This window comes from Desmodus rotundus, chromosome 12, assembly GCF_022682495.2.
Source record: "Desmodus rotundus isolate HL8 chromosome 12, HLdesRot8A.1, whole genome shotgun sequence".
Taxonomy (NCBI): Eukaryota; Metazoa; Chordata; class Mammalia; order Chiroptera; family Phyllostomidae; genus Desmodus; species Desmodus rotundus.
The window spans coordinates 50784819-50799937 of record NC_071398.1 but is presented as its reverse complement, the minus strand read 5'-3'; the positions used below and the strand labels follow the sequence as shown (position 1 = coordinate 50799937).

General features: G+C 45.7%; 1 protein-coding gene across 10 annotated transcripts in view; it reads left to right on the top strand.

Annotated features, from left to right (window-relative positions):
• Positions 1-1789: 1789 nt before the first annotated feature.
• The window catches only part of PEG3 (paternally expressed 3), a 28793-nt gene continuing 15463 nt past the window's right edge, over positions 1790-15119 (top strand). For 5 of the 10 annotated variants that reach the window (XM_045203827.2, XM_045203825.2, XM_045203826.2 and 2 more), the window contains exons 1-3: positions 1790-1961; positions 5919-5972; positions 13213-13289. The gene's annotated coding sequence lies outside the window, so the exon portion shown is untranslated. The other 5 variants (XM_024570005.3, XM_053915969.1, XM_045203824.2 and 2 more) reach the window with 5 other exon arrangements.

Sequence of the window (15119 nt, the reverse complement as noted above, 5' to 3'; positions counted from 1 at the left end):
ATAGGAGCTAGAGGAGTCCTTAAAGCATGTGGTATCTGATGGGAATGAATGATCCAGGATCCACAGAGAACTTTGCAGATAGAGAACTTTGAAAAGGAGAGGGAGTGGGGTCTGCAGAGTGTATTAAAATCACATCCAAAATCATACTAGACATTAGTATCACCTGGGGAGCTCCAAACAAACACCTCTGGGGACCCTGGGCATCCACAGTGATTAACAGCTCCCCAGGTTACCCTGATGTGTAGCCAGAGTTGAAAACTTCTGATCCAAGTGTAGTGCCACATTCACTTTTACGGGTGCCTTTAAGATTTCTATGGCACTGCTGGGTGAGAAGAGACTGTTGAAGACTTGAGTTTAAAACACTACTCCTCCCCAAGCCAGGAGCTTCTTAATGTAGCAAGAAACTACTGATTTATATTTATACTTACTAAGTATAAATTTTATTTTATTCTTAAAACTTACTAAATATAAATTGTAATTTGAGGTATCATGTTCTATGTGCTATTAGGTAACCTGCTTTTTGTAATTAACTGTATTTTATGAATTTTTCCTTTAAAGTTAAAATCATACATTTTTGTTAGCCACATAAAATTGCAATGTATGAATTTATAAGAATACAAATTAATTCTTCTGCAGAGTACATTTTTCTAGTAAAAATGTCCCATGAATACGCTTGCATATTATCTTTTGTACATCTCTACTTATTTCCTTTGCTGTAGTTCTTTGAGAGTGAATAATTGGATCAGAGTCTACATTAATGAGCTTTTTATAATTTATTGATTTACTACCGGAGAAGAAATACATGTCTGACAGGGACATTCGAACAGTATGGATTGGAAGAGGGAAAAACTCCTCCTTTATCCTCTTCCCCCCTACCCAGTCCCTTTTCCCTAGAAGTAACCAATTAACAACTTCTATACTTTTCCAGAAGTTTTACCTGCATAGGTGTTCACTCTTAACAAACAAATGAAAACGCTAGTTCATTTCTACAAACTTCATCAAGTTGTGTATTTCACTAACTCTATTATAGAGTCACTGGTCTTTATTAGTCAGCTCTACCTCGCCATTGTCCTGAGTTAATAAGATTTCCTCTTGTCACCTGCCAATCTCTTGCTGTGTGCTAGGAGACACTGCCGAGAGCGCGACTGCTCGCGGAGAGGGTCCTGTGAACCACACTTGCTGAGTTTCGGTTTAGCGTTTCTGTAAGAGTCTAGTCGGGACTTTTGTCCCTTCGTTCTGTCAGCCATTTACATTTTCCTGTGAATTGCCAGTTTCCTCCTCTTTTGCCCATTTTTTCTAGCTTGGTTTGGTCTTTATGTTACTGGTTTCCAAGAGCTCTTCATTTATTAATAAGTGAGCCTCATGTCTTTTGTGTGTCCCAGGCAGAGAAGTCTCGTCTCCTGCATTCTTGTTTGTCTAGAATTCAACATACATGTTTTTACCCGTCGGGCTTTAAATTTTTAGAAAAATGTACGTTTTTTTCCCCTGGTCACTGGTTTTGCATTTTGGAGTCATTAGTGGGATTTTCTCCGCGTTCCCCTGCCTTTTTTGTCTGGGGTCGTACACCGCCCCCACCCCTTTTTTCAGACCCCTCTTGGGGCCCCTCACATGGGCTCCGTTGACGTCAACCTTGGGCTCTGGCGCCAAGCGGTCTCTACAGCAACTGTGTTCTGATTGGCAGGGTTTGGGGGCATGGTTGGGGGCCACTTAGGGTGGCGCGCGGCTGCTGATTGGCCCGTGCCGGAGCCCCACCTCTGCGGAGAGCTTCACAAGGAGTCGCGGGCAGCGGTTCTCCGCACACACCCGGGAGCCGAAGGACCAGGTTGGAGTGGAGGAGCGGATATGTCCACCCTGGGCTGGTGGCGCTGCGGGGCACTGGGGGCCGTGTGGGTGTGCTAGCTAGTACGCGGGCTGCGCCTCGCCGGCCGTCGGACCCAGGGCTGTGCCTACGGTGTGGTGAGGTGAGTCCGGCCGCCCGCTCGTGCCTCCGTACCAAGTGGGCACGTAGGTCACACGCCGCAGGTGCGGGACCCTCAGCGTCCAGGCAGGCCAGTGTCCTAGCGGGCGGCCGGGGGCTGCCGCGCTTGCCGCAGCAGTGCTATCTTGCGCGGCCGGCAGCCCGATGGAGGTGGCTGCAGAGTTGGGGGACTGCTGGTCCATCTTGCAGGAGTAGGGGACTGGGCAGTGACGGCCTTGGCCGCAGCGGGCTCCTGTCACCATCAGCCTACCAGGGTGGGCATTCAAGGGGTGGCCAGTCCCTAATGAGCATAGGTGGCACGGTCTCGTCTGGTCCACCTGTTTTCCTGGGCTGGGTTTGGGGGCTGCAGAGCTGGACTCCCATCCCACGGGGTCCGTGGTTGGCTAGGTTTGTGGGCTACTCTGCATCCTAGCTGTGCTTGGGGGCGGGGCTTGTTTTGCTGCAGCAGCGGTGGGAGAGACTAAGGGCTGTAAGGGGAGGGGCCAAAAGCTGTCCTGCCTACGGAGTTTTTTCTGTGGGCCAAGGAGCTCCGCCCCGGTCCATGTGGGCGGCTACGGTTTGCTGAGCAGACGCTGTTCTGATTGGTTGACTGAATTGGGGCGGGCTCGAAAGCTGTGGTTACTGGGAAGTGCTTTGGGCTAAGATCTCGTGGAGCCCCGCCTGCCTTGGCGCCATCTTTGGTGGGGGGAGTGGATGAGGCTTGCCGCGCAGGCGCAGTATTGATTGGTTGGCCACAGGGGGCGGGGCCAGGGGTTGCCGTGTCTTTGGTGACTGTAGTGGCCTGTGTTCTTTTAGTGATTGAAGGCTGTGGGGTCCTGCCTTTCTCGTACCTTTTTTCTGATCATGTGTCTGGCCACAGAGGCTTGCTGTGTCAGTACCACCCTGACTAGCATGGGGTATGAACTCTGAGATTGGGCTGCAACTAGTGGCCCGATTGATCAGCCAGGTCCATGTGGCATCTGGTGAAGCCAGGCACTATGCCTGGGGTTGCCGTAGATGTTGCCGCTGTGGAATTGTCTGTCCGGAGGAACAGGGCTACAGGCTGTCATGGTGCCTGGGGACTGCAGAGGCTCACCCTGTAGTCTTTTCAGGACTGTTTTCACCCTGCGATGTGTGTGGGTGCATCTTTTGGTTGGGAGGGGTGCTAGGGGTTGGGGTGCAGCCACGGTGTATTGTCCAGGTGCCCTGTCAGCTGGGCTGAGCAGGTAGGGTTGTGTACGGTCTTTTGGGGCTAACGGCCCTGCCAAGGCCCTCCCACTGTGTAGCTATACGTGAACTGGCCGATAGGGCAGCCAAGGCTTACTGCGCATGCGCGATTATGAATCCCCGGCGGAGCTGTGGGGGTGGGCCTGAGGGAGGGTCTGCTGAGCCCCACCCACTCTGGTGCTAGGTTGCTCAACTGGTAGTAACAGAGACTTATTGTGCTGGCGCCATATTGAATAACAGCGTGGCTAGCTGTAGGGTCTGGGCCCAAGGGAAGACAGCGTGTTTCGAGTGACTGACTGATGGGACCTGCAGCCCCCTACCCACTCCAGCGCTATGGTGGCCGACAGGTGGCTACCGAGGCTTGCTGTGCAGGCGCCATCTTCAATAACAGTGGAGTTTCAGGGGGCGGACCTGAGGGAGAGGATTACATATTTTGACTGACTGATGGTAGGGGGTGGTGCAGACCCCAGCCCATCTTGCGGTGTTTCTTGGAGGATAGGTGGCATCGGAGGCTTACTGCGCCAGCGCCATCTTACATGACAGTGGACCTGCAGGGGGTGGACTAAAGAGTGGGTCCGTCCTGTTCTGAGTAACTGACAGGGAGCTACACACACTCCTGCCCACTCCACCACTATATTGGCTGACAGGTGGCAGCTGAGACTTACTGCAAAGATACTATGGTAAATGACGGTGGAGCTGCTGGGGCGGACCCAAGGGAGGGCCCGTGGAGCCCCGCCCACCCCAGTACACGTTGGCCAACAGATGGGAGTCGAGGCTTACTGCGCAGGCGCCATCTTGAATGATAGCAGGGTTGGCTGCAGGGGCAGGCCTAAGGGAGGGCCTTCCTTGTCCGGAGTGACAGATGGGGGTGAAGCCCCCTTAGCGCCAAGTTTGTTGGAGGCGAAAGACGCTTACAGAACGTACGCCATCTTGAATGAGGGCAGAGCTGTAGGGGAGCCCTGGAGGTTGCATCCAAGGCTTACTACACAGGCGCTTTCTGGAGTGACAACAGGGCTTTGGGGACAGGCTGAGGGACTTAGTTGTTCTGAGGAACTGTGGCCACAGAGCCTACTCCCTGCCATCGCTGTCTCTGCTGGCTACTGCGCAGGAGCCCATCTGGCGGCCTGCTGCGCTCGCTGCAGTAGCGCCATCTTGGGAAGCCGTACGACGTGGCGGTGGGCGTCGTCTTTCCTTTGAGGGGCGCCAAAGTCATATCAGGAAATCTGGGGACCAGATTCAGCTGCATAGTTAGGGGGAGAGTTGGGCTCAGAATTTAAGAATTGTAATAGATTTGGGGAAAGGCAGGATCTTAAGTTGAGCAAACGGAGGAGGCGGGCTGTGGGTATAATATCGGGGGTTAGTAGGGGGTACCGCAAAGGAAAGATTCTGTGGGACAGTCTTTGGAGCTGAAGATGGCCACCAGGGGCCGTGGTGTGGGAAAGGGAGAAGTGGAAGTACCTGGGGGCGGGCCTGGGGCCCAAGGCGGGCTCTCTGGCCCTGGGGCGGAGTTTCCTGCGGGGGGGGGGGGGGGGGGGCGGGGGAGCAGCGGAGGAGGAGGCAGGGGCTACACTTGCACAGAGCTGCTTGTGGCGCTGTCGCTGGGTACTTCAGGCCTGCAGTGTCCAGTGTTGAAATTTTTTTTTTCCTGGGTCCTTCAGGAATGCAACCTTCAGTTTCCAACCCTGAATTTTAATTTTTTTTATTTTTGACGTATATATCCGCCAGTGACTGATAGCATTGACGTAAACCAGAGCCTTAGCACTTGGGTAGTTCCTCCCTGGGCCGCTGATGGAACGCATGCCCTGAGGCACAGAGGGACTTGAAACAGGTAGTGTTAGTCTCCTGGGAGAATGTTGAGAATCTATAAAATGTTACCAAAGATTAAATAATCATACCGTTACCTAATGTTGATAGTCCTTTAGTGTAATATTAGTGTAAGCTAGTCCTTTTATATTACTTAAATTTGCAGCAGAGTTAAATTTCTGGCCCAGTCTCACTGGCTATTAATGACAGAACTGGAGTGTCATCTCATGTCTCTAAGGGGTACCTATGTCATTATTCCCTGTGTCCAATTTCATGGTGTCCATGGAAAATATCAGTAGGTGTACTGTTTTTTTCAAAATGACATGAGGTTGATCTGTAGTAGTTTGCCACAAGCATCCAGATTGAGTTCTTGTAGCTTCTGCTGCTTTTCTGGGAAATGAGAGCTAGAAAATGAATAGCGCTGTGGTAAGAATCAACAGTCAAAAGGGGCTAAGCACTGAACCTGGCCTGTAATTGGCAGTAAATAATAGTATCTTCTTAGCCATTTTTTCCCTCCAATTTTTAACCTGCAACACGTGTCATTTGCCTTTAGAGGGTGGCGAGTGCCACATATCTAATAAGTGAGAAATGGGGTTCTTAAATTGATACAATCCAAAGTCCCATGTCTTTACTGTTTTGTTTTGCTTGTTAGAGAAGGTTCTAAGACACCTGGAGGTTCACTTGCACACCCATGGACATAACATCATTGGAAAAAGGCTGTGATTATAGCCCAGGGTACAACATGGGCCTTAGAGAGCAATGCCCACATGGCCTTCCATCCTGGAAGGGAAAGCTGTTCTTACTGGTTTCATTTGACCTCTTGTCAGTGTGGGAGAGAAAGATACAGCTGTTGTGGGGTCATTTCTAGCCCAAGGAGTCCAGTAATTACAAAGTGAATTCGGTGTTTCATGTTTTCTTTTTTTCCCCTCAGCTCTGCCTTGAATTTCTACCCTTTTTGGAGACGACGCTAGGTGGCTGAGTCCAGGTGAGCCGAATTCCCTTCTCAAGGTGCCACCCCATCCTTGGAGTGGGCACATCCTTCCTCATCCTGGCACATGTGTCCCATCTACATGGCCATGGCACCGTTTTTGCTCTCTGAGAATGCACGGACTCTTCTGGTGGATTGTATGTTTGCCAGAAATTCTCCTTGGCCTCATGCCATCCTTTTGGGTATCCTCTTTTCCTACACTTAGCTACTCCTTCAGGCCTACTCTTTCTCTCTTATTGGGTGATTAAAGAAGCATGAGAGATTCATTATTTATCTATTAAACATGGTCCCAAGTGGGAAAGGAAGTGCTTCCTTGGAGCTCACAATGTATTAAGTAAAGAAAGATTTGAAAAAAAATAATTGTTTGACTCATGCCTTCAAAGAGAACATTCACTACAGGCAGTTACCTTAATCTGGGGAGGTCATATAGGGCCTCCCTGAGAAAGCCAGGGGCGTTGAAGTTAAGCCTTGAAGGGTAGTAGATAGTAGTGTGTCATGGGAAGAGTAGTGTCCAGAAAAGGGGACATGTACATTACTAAGGCATTCAGAGAGGAGCCGAAAGTCCACGATGCCCAAAGCAAAGGAAAGAGTAGAGTGGCCTTTGATTGAGGTGGGAGAAAGGTAAACTGGGTATGCATGGTGAAAGGCCTTAAAGTCTATGGTAAGTACTTGGGCTTGATCTGAAGCACAGTGGGAAGCCATTGAGATTTTGTTTGTTTGTTTGTTTAAATCCTCACCGGAGGATGTTTATTGATTTTAGAGGGAGAAGAAGTGGGGAGAGGGAGACAGACAGACAGACAGACAGACATTGACTGGTTGCTTCTTGTACGCACCTTGACTAGGGATCAAACCCACAACCTAAGTATGTGCCCTGACTAGGGGGTCGAACCTGCAACCTTTTGGTGTACAGGATGATGCTCTAACCAACTGAGCCACCAGGCCAGGGCCCATCAAGATATTTTAACCATGGAAATAACATGTTAATTGGATTTTTGTTTTTGAAATGACATTTGGTTGCAGGGTTCAGAAGGGGAAGAAATTCAGAAATAGTCGGTGCAGTGAGACTCCCCTCAGGTCTGAGTGAGAGATAGTGGCTTGGATTAGGGTCACAGCAGTGGGTAGATGAAGTGGATGGATTTGACAGAGGTAATGAGGAGAGAGACTCATGAGGGCTGTACTCTGTTTATGGCTTGCTGATGGATTCAGAACAGACTTAGTGAGTCATGTTACCCGGGGAAGTGAGTAAAGTAAGCTTGTTCATACTACCAGTAAGCATTGACACTAGGCCTGATCTGGGACAGGATCATGCTAGACTTTGGGTCTCCAGAAGTGGGCAACATAATTGCTGACCTCACTGTTGCCTGAATGAGAAATCCAGTTAAATGTAGAGGAAGGAAACATGTTTACCAAGGTAGGTGGCTGCACTGACGGTTTATTACCACCTGGGAAAAGACTAACATGCTGTTCCAAATGGGCCTTTGGGGATGGCTTGGTTTATTCCTGACCTCAGTGACTGCTCCGGGTATCTAGTGTCTGGTGCTCAGGCCAGTGGAGACTCAGGAACCTTACCTTGCCTAAGGACTCACCTTATGTTGGTTGATCCATGTTAATGAAGCCCAGGAGCCTTACATAAGCCATACTGCCATATTAGTTTGTGTGGAAAAATAGTTCACTCAATTTTGGTTTATTGATTTCTTGGGGGGGATCACTGTGGCAGAGACCCAAATACTCAAACGTATGTATGATTAGCAGACTTTCTTCCTGTAGGCAGACCTACAAGGGAGACGAAATCGTAATGGGAAGGTTGCTTGGTGAGTATGGAATCAGAACAAGAACAGGTGGACAGACTTGAATAACACTGGCCTGCAACATAGCAGTGCTACCATCTGGGTGCAGTGAAGCTGCTGCCAGGGTTACCATGATACCAGAAGCCCTCTATCTCCAGCCCCCACCTTCCCCAGTCCATTCATGTTAGGTCTGATCAGGAAACCCCTCAAAAATGGACAGCAATAAGGAAATTTTGCTGCAATGTGGTAAGTGCTACACTTAATTGGTAGAGGTAAGCCCAGGGTGATGTGGAGATGCCTCACAGACCAGAGGCTGGTGTGGTAGGGTGGTGGTCACTTACTACTTGCTCACATTCCCACATAAGATCATTACCCCAACAGCTACTCTTGTCTATATGTACCTGTGCATGGGTGATTGGACCAGACTGGATACTGAAGCCTAGGGCAGTGGTTCTTAAAGTACATACAGCTCCTGGAGTGCTTGTTGGAATGCCTCTTTCCTAGAGAACCACAGTCTTCCTACACTGTCACACCTGGAAAGGCAGGTGCACTTTCTTCCCCAAGTATAAGAGTCACTACCCTGGAAGGAGTGGGCTATGGTTGCACTTGGAGACTTGAAGAGCAGGGGTGAACGGAGCCACAGCAGCATTGAGTACCTAGCCTGGGGTGTGAGGATGGGCTGGGTAGTGTTTCCTCCTTGTGCATGCTGAAGTAGAGAACGTCGATCTGTGGACAGGCAGGAGGATGGCGCACACCAGGAGAGAAGAGAAACCAAACACCACTCTGCCCCTGAGAAATGAAGACGGGAACTGCCTGGGTTCCTGACATTAAAGTTCTCAGGTGTAACCCCTTTTAATGAGGTAGGTAGAACGAGTGAGAGGCTGATGCAGGTGCACCATTACAAGGGACCAGAGTAATTAACAGGCTTGCAGGAGATTCCATGGGGCTTTTCTCAGCACTGATGGAGGTGGGAGCCTGCCATCAGTTAGGCAGTGGGGTCACAGGGTTGCTTCATGTCTCCTCATGTGTCGCAGCCACAGTTGTAGCCTCTGATGCATGACATTTAATTGAGTTCTTCCCAGTTCAGTTGAAGTCTTAAGCCGTTGACCACCACTCTTTCTGGCAGGGGTGCCTGATGAAGTCCATCTTTGGTTGTCTCGGTTACATTCATTGTGAGGAGATGTTTTTCTTTTCTGCTCATTAAAAAAAAATATTTATTTACTTTTAGAGAGAGGAAGGGATGGAGAAAGAAAGGGAGAGAAACATCAATGTGTGGTTGACTCCCAAGCGGCCCCCACTGGGGGACCTGGCCCACAACCCAGGCACATGCCCTGACTGGGAACTGAACCGGCGACCCTTTGGTTCACAGCCCACACCCAATCCACTGAGCCACACCAGCCAGGTCTCTTCTTGTTTTCATGAGATAGAAGCAAAGTGCTAGAAAATATTCCAGGGACATAAATACCTCAGCACACACCACAATGGCAACCCTGTTGTCCAGCAGTTAGTGGCACTGCCCTGTGGTTTTCAGCAGTCCAGCTCATGCACGGCACTCTGTGTGCAGTGCTGATACTGTACACCCCGTTTCATGCTTATATGTCCAGTCTATTTACAAACAGGTCTTAGAGATGGAAGAACAGATAGAAACCCATAACCCCTGCCCATGTAGAGAGAAACTTCATTACTGATTTCCATCATTTAAAAAATATATGTTTATTGATTTGAGAGAGAAAGAGAAACATTGATGTGAGAGAAACATTGATTGGTTGCCTCCCATATATGCCTTGACCAGGGATTGAACCCATAAACCTGGCATATGCCCTGATTGGGAATCAAACTCCTATACTTTCAGTGTATGGGACAATAGCCAACCAAGCCACACCAACCAGGGCTGGTTCCCATCATTTGTCTTGTCTTCCCTCCCCTGGAATTGGTGGCCTTTGTTGGCTGCTAGGACCAGAGTTGAACCTGGTTCCTGTGTGTCCCTACCCTTGTTCCCTGAATGTGGTCAGACTTTTAAAAATCCTGCTCTTGAAAGGCCATTGCACTAAAAAATTTCATCAAACAAGTTGGAATGAAAACAGAATTTTTAATAGAATGTTATGTTTCATGTTTCCAAAAAATTTTGTAGTTCTAGTTTCTGATCACAAACACAAAAGACAGTACAACATTCAGGCACCAGAGAATATTTAATGTAGAAATGACAAGGCTCACCCACTGATCAAATTTGTTGTTTTTCCTGAAATGAGACAACACCAGGAGTTCTGCATGTGTGTATATGTATTTTTAAACCCAGTAATTTATAATGACTATCTTTCCACAGTAGTACATACAGATTTACATCATTCTTTTTAAAGGCCTCTTAGTATCCTAGTCTTTGGATGTAGCAATGTAGTTAAACATATGGCACACAAATTAAGCTAGAAGAAAACTTCTCTATAAACTTGTTATAAAGACTACTCATAAAAAGGGGAAAATCAAAAAGTAAATGATTAATAAAAGATACTTTTTGCATTTCAATTTAGAGTGTTTTAAGTTCACAATCAAAATTTTTCAATATAGAATGTGAAGTTTAGTTGATTGTCTTTCCCTTTCTTAATATTCCTGTACGTTTGTGCTTCCAATGGAACTGGGTTCTCCAGTTTGTCAAAGCTCCAACCTTTTCATTGGGTTTGTATTTATATCCAAGTAAATGAATCTGTTTTTGTAGTTTGTTCAAATGCCATGCAATTGTTGTGTCTTATTTTGTACTTAAACTATCTTAGAGATCATCTATCCATTTGTTTACAATTGCCTCACTATTTAAAAAGGTTTCATAATCACTAGATGAATGGTAACATATTTTGTCCATTATCAATTACTTCAATACATATATTCTTGCATCATATATCACTGTCTATCTCTGGGATTAAATTCATGGAAGTAGAAATTATAGGACGGGATATGTACATTTTTAATTTTGATAAGTAGCCAAATTGCCCTCCATAAAATTTATATTGCCACAAGCAGTATGTGAGAATGCTAATTTCTTCACACATACATGATTATTCTGTTCCCAAGGCCATTTTTTACTGTGAAATGAATTTCCTCTGCCATTGTGGGAAATAGTAGTTAAGATTTGTCTTCTCTAAGATTTTTCTGTTAAAAATCCTTCATTTTTTAGTGTTCTTGTTGACCAAGGGCTGTTTTGTTGGCCTGGTCATAAAATCTTGAGCACATTTAACAAAGATCATAATTTATTTACTCTCATCCCAAATTTCTTGAGAAAAGGAATGAGTGAATTTTTGGCATAGAAGTTGGAAATTACCTTGTGACTGGATGCTTACTGGCATTCAGATAGTCATATTATTAATGAGCTAGGAAGTCCTTTGAGTCTTTCCTGTGATGTGGAAGGTTTTTATATAACATGATGTGAATACTTTGCTCCTGAAAATTTTATTGCCTCCCTCAATTTTCCTCAGCTTCCTGGGTCGTGTTTGCCTGTTTATATTTTTCTTTAAAACAAACTAACTTGATTCCCTATCAAATTTTTTAAGCCTTTATGTCTTACATATAGTTTTCACCTACAGGTGCTTTATGTTTTTTAAATACATGCCTGTGGGGGGAAAAATTAATGTAATAGAGAAGTGTATGTAGGAAGTCAAGGTTGTCCTTAATATCAGGTTAGAAGAGCCCTTTCCTGCTTTTGGATAATAAAAAGTAGTCTTGACTTACTATTTCATTTTGATTTTAATTTTTATTTATTTTTAGAGAGGGGAAGGGAAGGAGAAAGGGAGAGAAACATCAATGTGTGGTTGTCTCTCTCGCATGCCCTACTGGGGGACCTACCCCACAACCTAGGCCTATGCCCTGACTGGGAATCAAACAGGTGACCATTTGGTTCATAGGCCTGTGCTCAATCCACTGACCTCCAGCAGCCAGGGCTGATTTTACATTTTTTTTTAAGAGAAAGAGGGGAAGGGAGGGAGAAAGGGAGAGAAAACATCGATGTGAGAAACATCAATTGGTTCCCTCTCATATGCACCCCAGCCAGGGTCTGGACCCACAACCTAGGCATGTGCCTGACAGGGAATCAAACCAATGACTTTTTGCTTTGTGGGACTAGTATGCCCAAACAACTGAGCCACACTGATCTGGACTCGTTTTGATTTTAGATTTAGCATTTTCATATAGATTATAATCTTTTCCCCCAAGTTAATGATTGGCTAGTTTTCCTAGTCCTATTTATTAAAATAACCCATACATATCCTTACTATTTTTTAAATCCCGTTTTCATAGGCTATCACATACTCAACTATGTATAATAAACGCATTATGATTCTTAAATGAATCAGTCTTTTTGTTGTAAATAGTAAGCGGGTTTTTTTTTTTGTTCTTTCATTATTTTGGCTTTGATGGTATAGACAAGACCATCATTTGTTATTTTTACTTCATCTTTCCTTAGGCATCATACTGTAAAAGAACCAAGATTATATTAATATATTTCTTAAATTTTGTGTTTGACTTGCTGGCCTTTTGACATATGAATTTTCAGAATATTGATCCAAATGGAATTCTTCCATGTCGGCTTAGAGCCATTGTCAAGTTCTCATAATTTTTTTTAATTCTAATAGATAAAATGGTTTATTATGGGGGAGGATTTAGAACCTCAATGTACTGGATTTATATGTCTTCCATAACTATCCTGTGTCTCTGGTTACTGCCTTTTATATTACAATATGATTTAATTCATGTAGGTGCTATTTAAAAAAAAATTATTGATTTTAGAGAGAGAATGGGAGAAAGCGAGAAACATTAATTTGTCATTCCTTTTTATTTATGCACTCATTGGTAGGTACTTGTATGTGTCTTGACTGGGGATCGAGCCTACAACTCTGGCCTATTGAGATGACACTCCAACCAACTGAGCCACCCTGCCAGGGTGGTGCTATTTTCATTAAATCTTTATTTTTATAGTGGAGTTCTTCCTATTTTGAAAATTTTGTTATTGGTGATACATATTTAAGGACACCTAGTATATGATCTACTTCCATTAATTTATAAACTCTGAGCGGACAGTCTTACATAAGAGAATGATGTACCTTTCTTTATGCCTCAGATTTATTTTTCTTGTAATTGGCTAGAACTGTATAGAATGATGTTCAATAATGATAGTGTTAGGGCTTTTTATGTCTGCTTTCGTGAGTTAGTTTGCTCGGCAGTTAGTACTGATCTTTGCCTTGGATTTTTGAGGTCTGGTTTCATAATGAAAACTTGAAAGCTTTCTATTTCTTTTCTCTGGTTGGTTTCTGTGACATGGCAATTGGCCTTTCCTTGAAGATGATGTGAAAGGCCTCACCCCTTATAATATCCAAGTCCACAGCCATTTGGAGAATTAATTCTCTGACACTTTTCTTACATTCTTCTGTGTGTGTTTGTCCATGTTATTTCTTTCTTTAAAATATCTGCAGGTCCCTGGCATTTTGACTCTGTTCCTGTGGATAGTGGCTTGTTCTGAAGTTCCAGAAAGGATCCTATTCCCAAACAGGTGATTTGCATATGTAGCATGTCCTGTAGCCTCTGAGAGGCTGAGCTGGTATCCTGCAGGGGGCCCAGATTTTTTCTTAAATTTGGATGCCACAGGGCAGGTGTGGGCTCTGTGCCCTCCCCCTTTTCCACGCAGGCATGTTGGCTTTTGAGGACTCTGCTCCTGTCAGGGGCAGTCCCCTTGAGCCAGGTCCTGGGTAGAATTGTGCTGTTGTCCAAAATGTCACAGCAGTGCTCCAGAGCCGGGACACTTGCCCTTACCCTGGCTTTAGAATTCTTCCACTCAGCAGGGTATTATCTAGTGCCCTCCTCTCCATTCTCCTTTTGAGGGAGGACAGAGTAGGCAGGCAGGGAGGGGTCAAGTCACCAAGGCCAGAGGAAGGTGGCAGTGGGTGGACCGTGTGCATGGCAGCACAGTGCCACCAACCACAGCAAAGAGAGTGAGGGACTGCGTCTCCTGTGTTCCCAATGATAGTCTACTTTGAGACTCAGCATAATTGAAACATCTTTTTTTCTTTAGACTTTTTTTTTAAAGAGCAATTCAAACTTCTAGCTTTCCTTTTAAAACAAAAGCAGGACATTTTTGCTGCATATGGTTTTCTTCTCTAAAAGTGAAGCCAGAGTAAGTTAATTCAGCCACCCAAACTGAGATTTTTCCCCTGGTATTGCCTTACTTTCTTAACACCAGTTGTGGCTGACCAGTAATAGAAGGCTACGTAATAAACCTTACATGCAGGTAAAATGGTGTAAGTGAAGGGAATATATGGCCTTCATTGGTTGCATGACAGTTAAAGAAGGATTGAAAATCAGCTTTTATACTGTCTAAAAAGTTGTTTTTTTTAAGAGCGTTTTTTTTTTTTAAGGGAAGCAGATAAAAATTAAGACAGCTAAGCAAATAAATGAAATAATACAGAAGATTATCAAAGTAGAAAGCTGATTATTTGGAGACAGCACATCTTTGGAAGGCTGAGGCAGAGGCCTGTGCATAGCACTGAGAGGCCTTGTGGTCACTCAGTCTCCTCCCCACTGTTTACATGAATGCTGTAGCCTTGCCACCTCCATAAAGTTTCTGTGGATTTACCAGTATTTCATATTATCCCCCACCCCCCACCAGTGTACAAGGCCCTATTGTAAGACCTACCAGTGCTTTCATCCAGGAAGGGGCAGGTAGAAAAGTGGGCAGGTTAGGGCGAGTGACCTCCAGAATGCTCTCTGGGGCAGTAGCAGAGAGGGTAAGCCAGGATGTTCCCTCCCCTGGAACTGCTGCGCTTCTGCAAGCCAGTGTCTAAAACCAGTTGTAAACCGGGTTGCACACGTCACCTTCAGCATGCTGTTAAGTGTGGACACCTGGCTTTGTGTCAGGCGGTCATCTCTGGTCCTGTCATGGGGGTTACAGCTCCTGTGGGAGACAGGCAAGTTAACTCCCAACATTTAAATACAATCAGTGTTTGGAACACCCAATAGATGAAGTGAGTCTCGGGAAAGATAACCAAGGGAGTGGTGTTAGCACAAGCCTGCAGCTGGGTTCAGGGACAGACACCTGCAGATTCAGACACTGGACAGCTGCTCTGGCCTACAGAACATCCCACGGTGATGGTCATGTTATGTACTGTCCAGTATAGGAGCCGCTAACCCTGGAAATGTGGCTCATGCGACTGAGGACCTGAATTTTTCATTTTATTGACTTTGAATTTACCAGTTTCTACAGTAGCACAGGTGCAGAGAGTTTCCTACAATCATATTCCCTGGAGCTGAGCACTTCTAGCAGGTCATGCGGCCTTCTATCTTTTACATGTCTGCCGCTTTAACAATGACATTACTGGGAGAAATG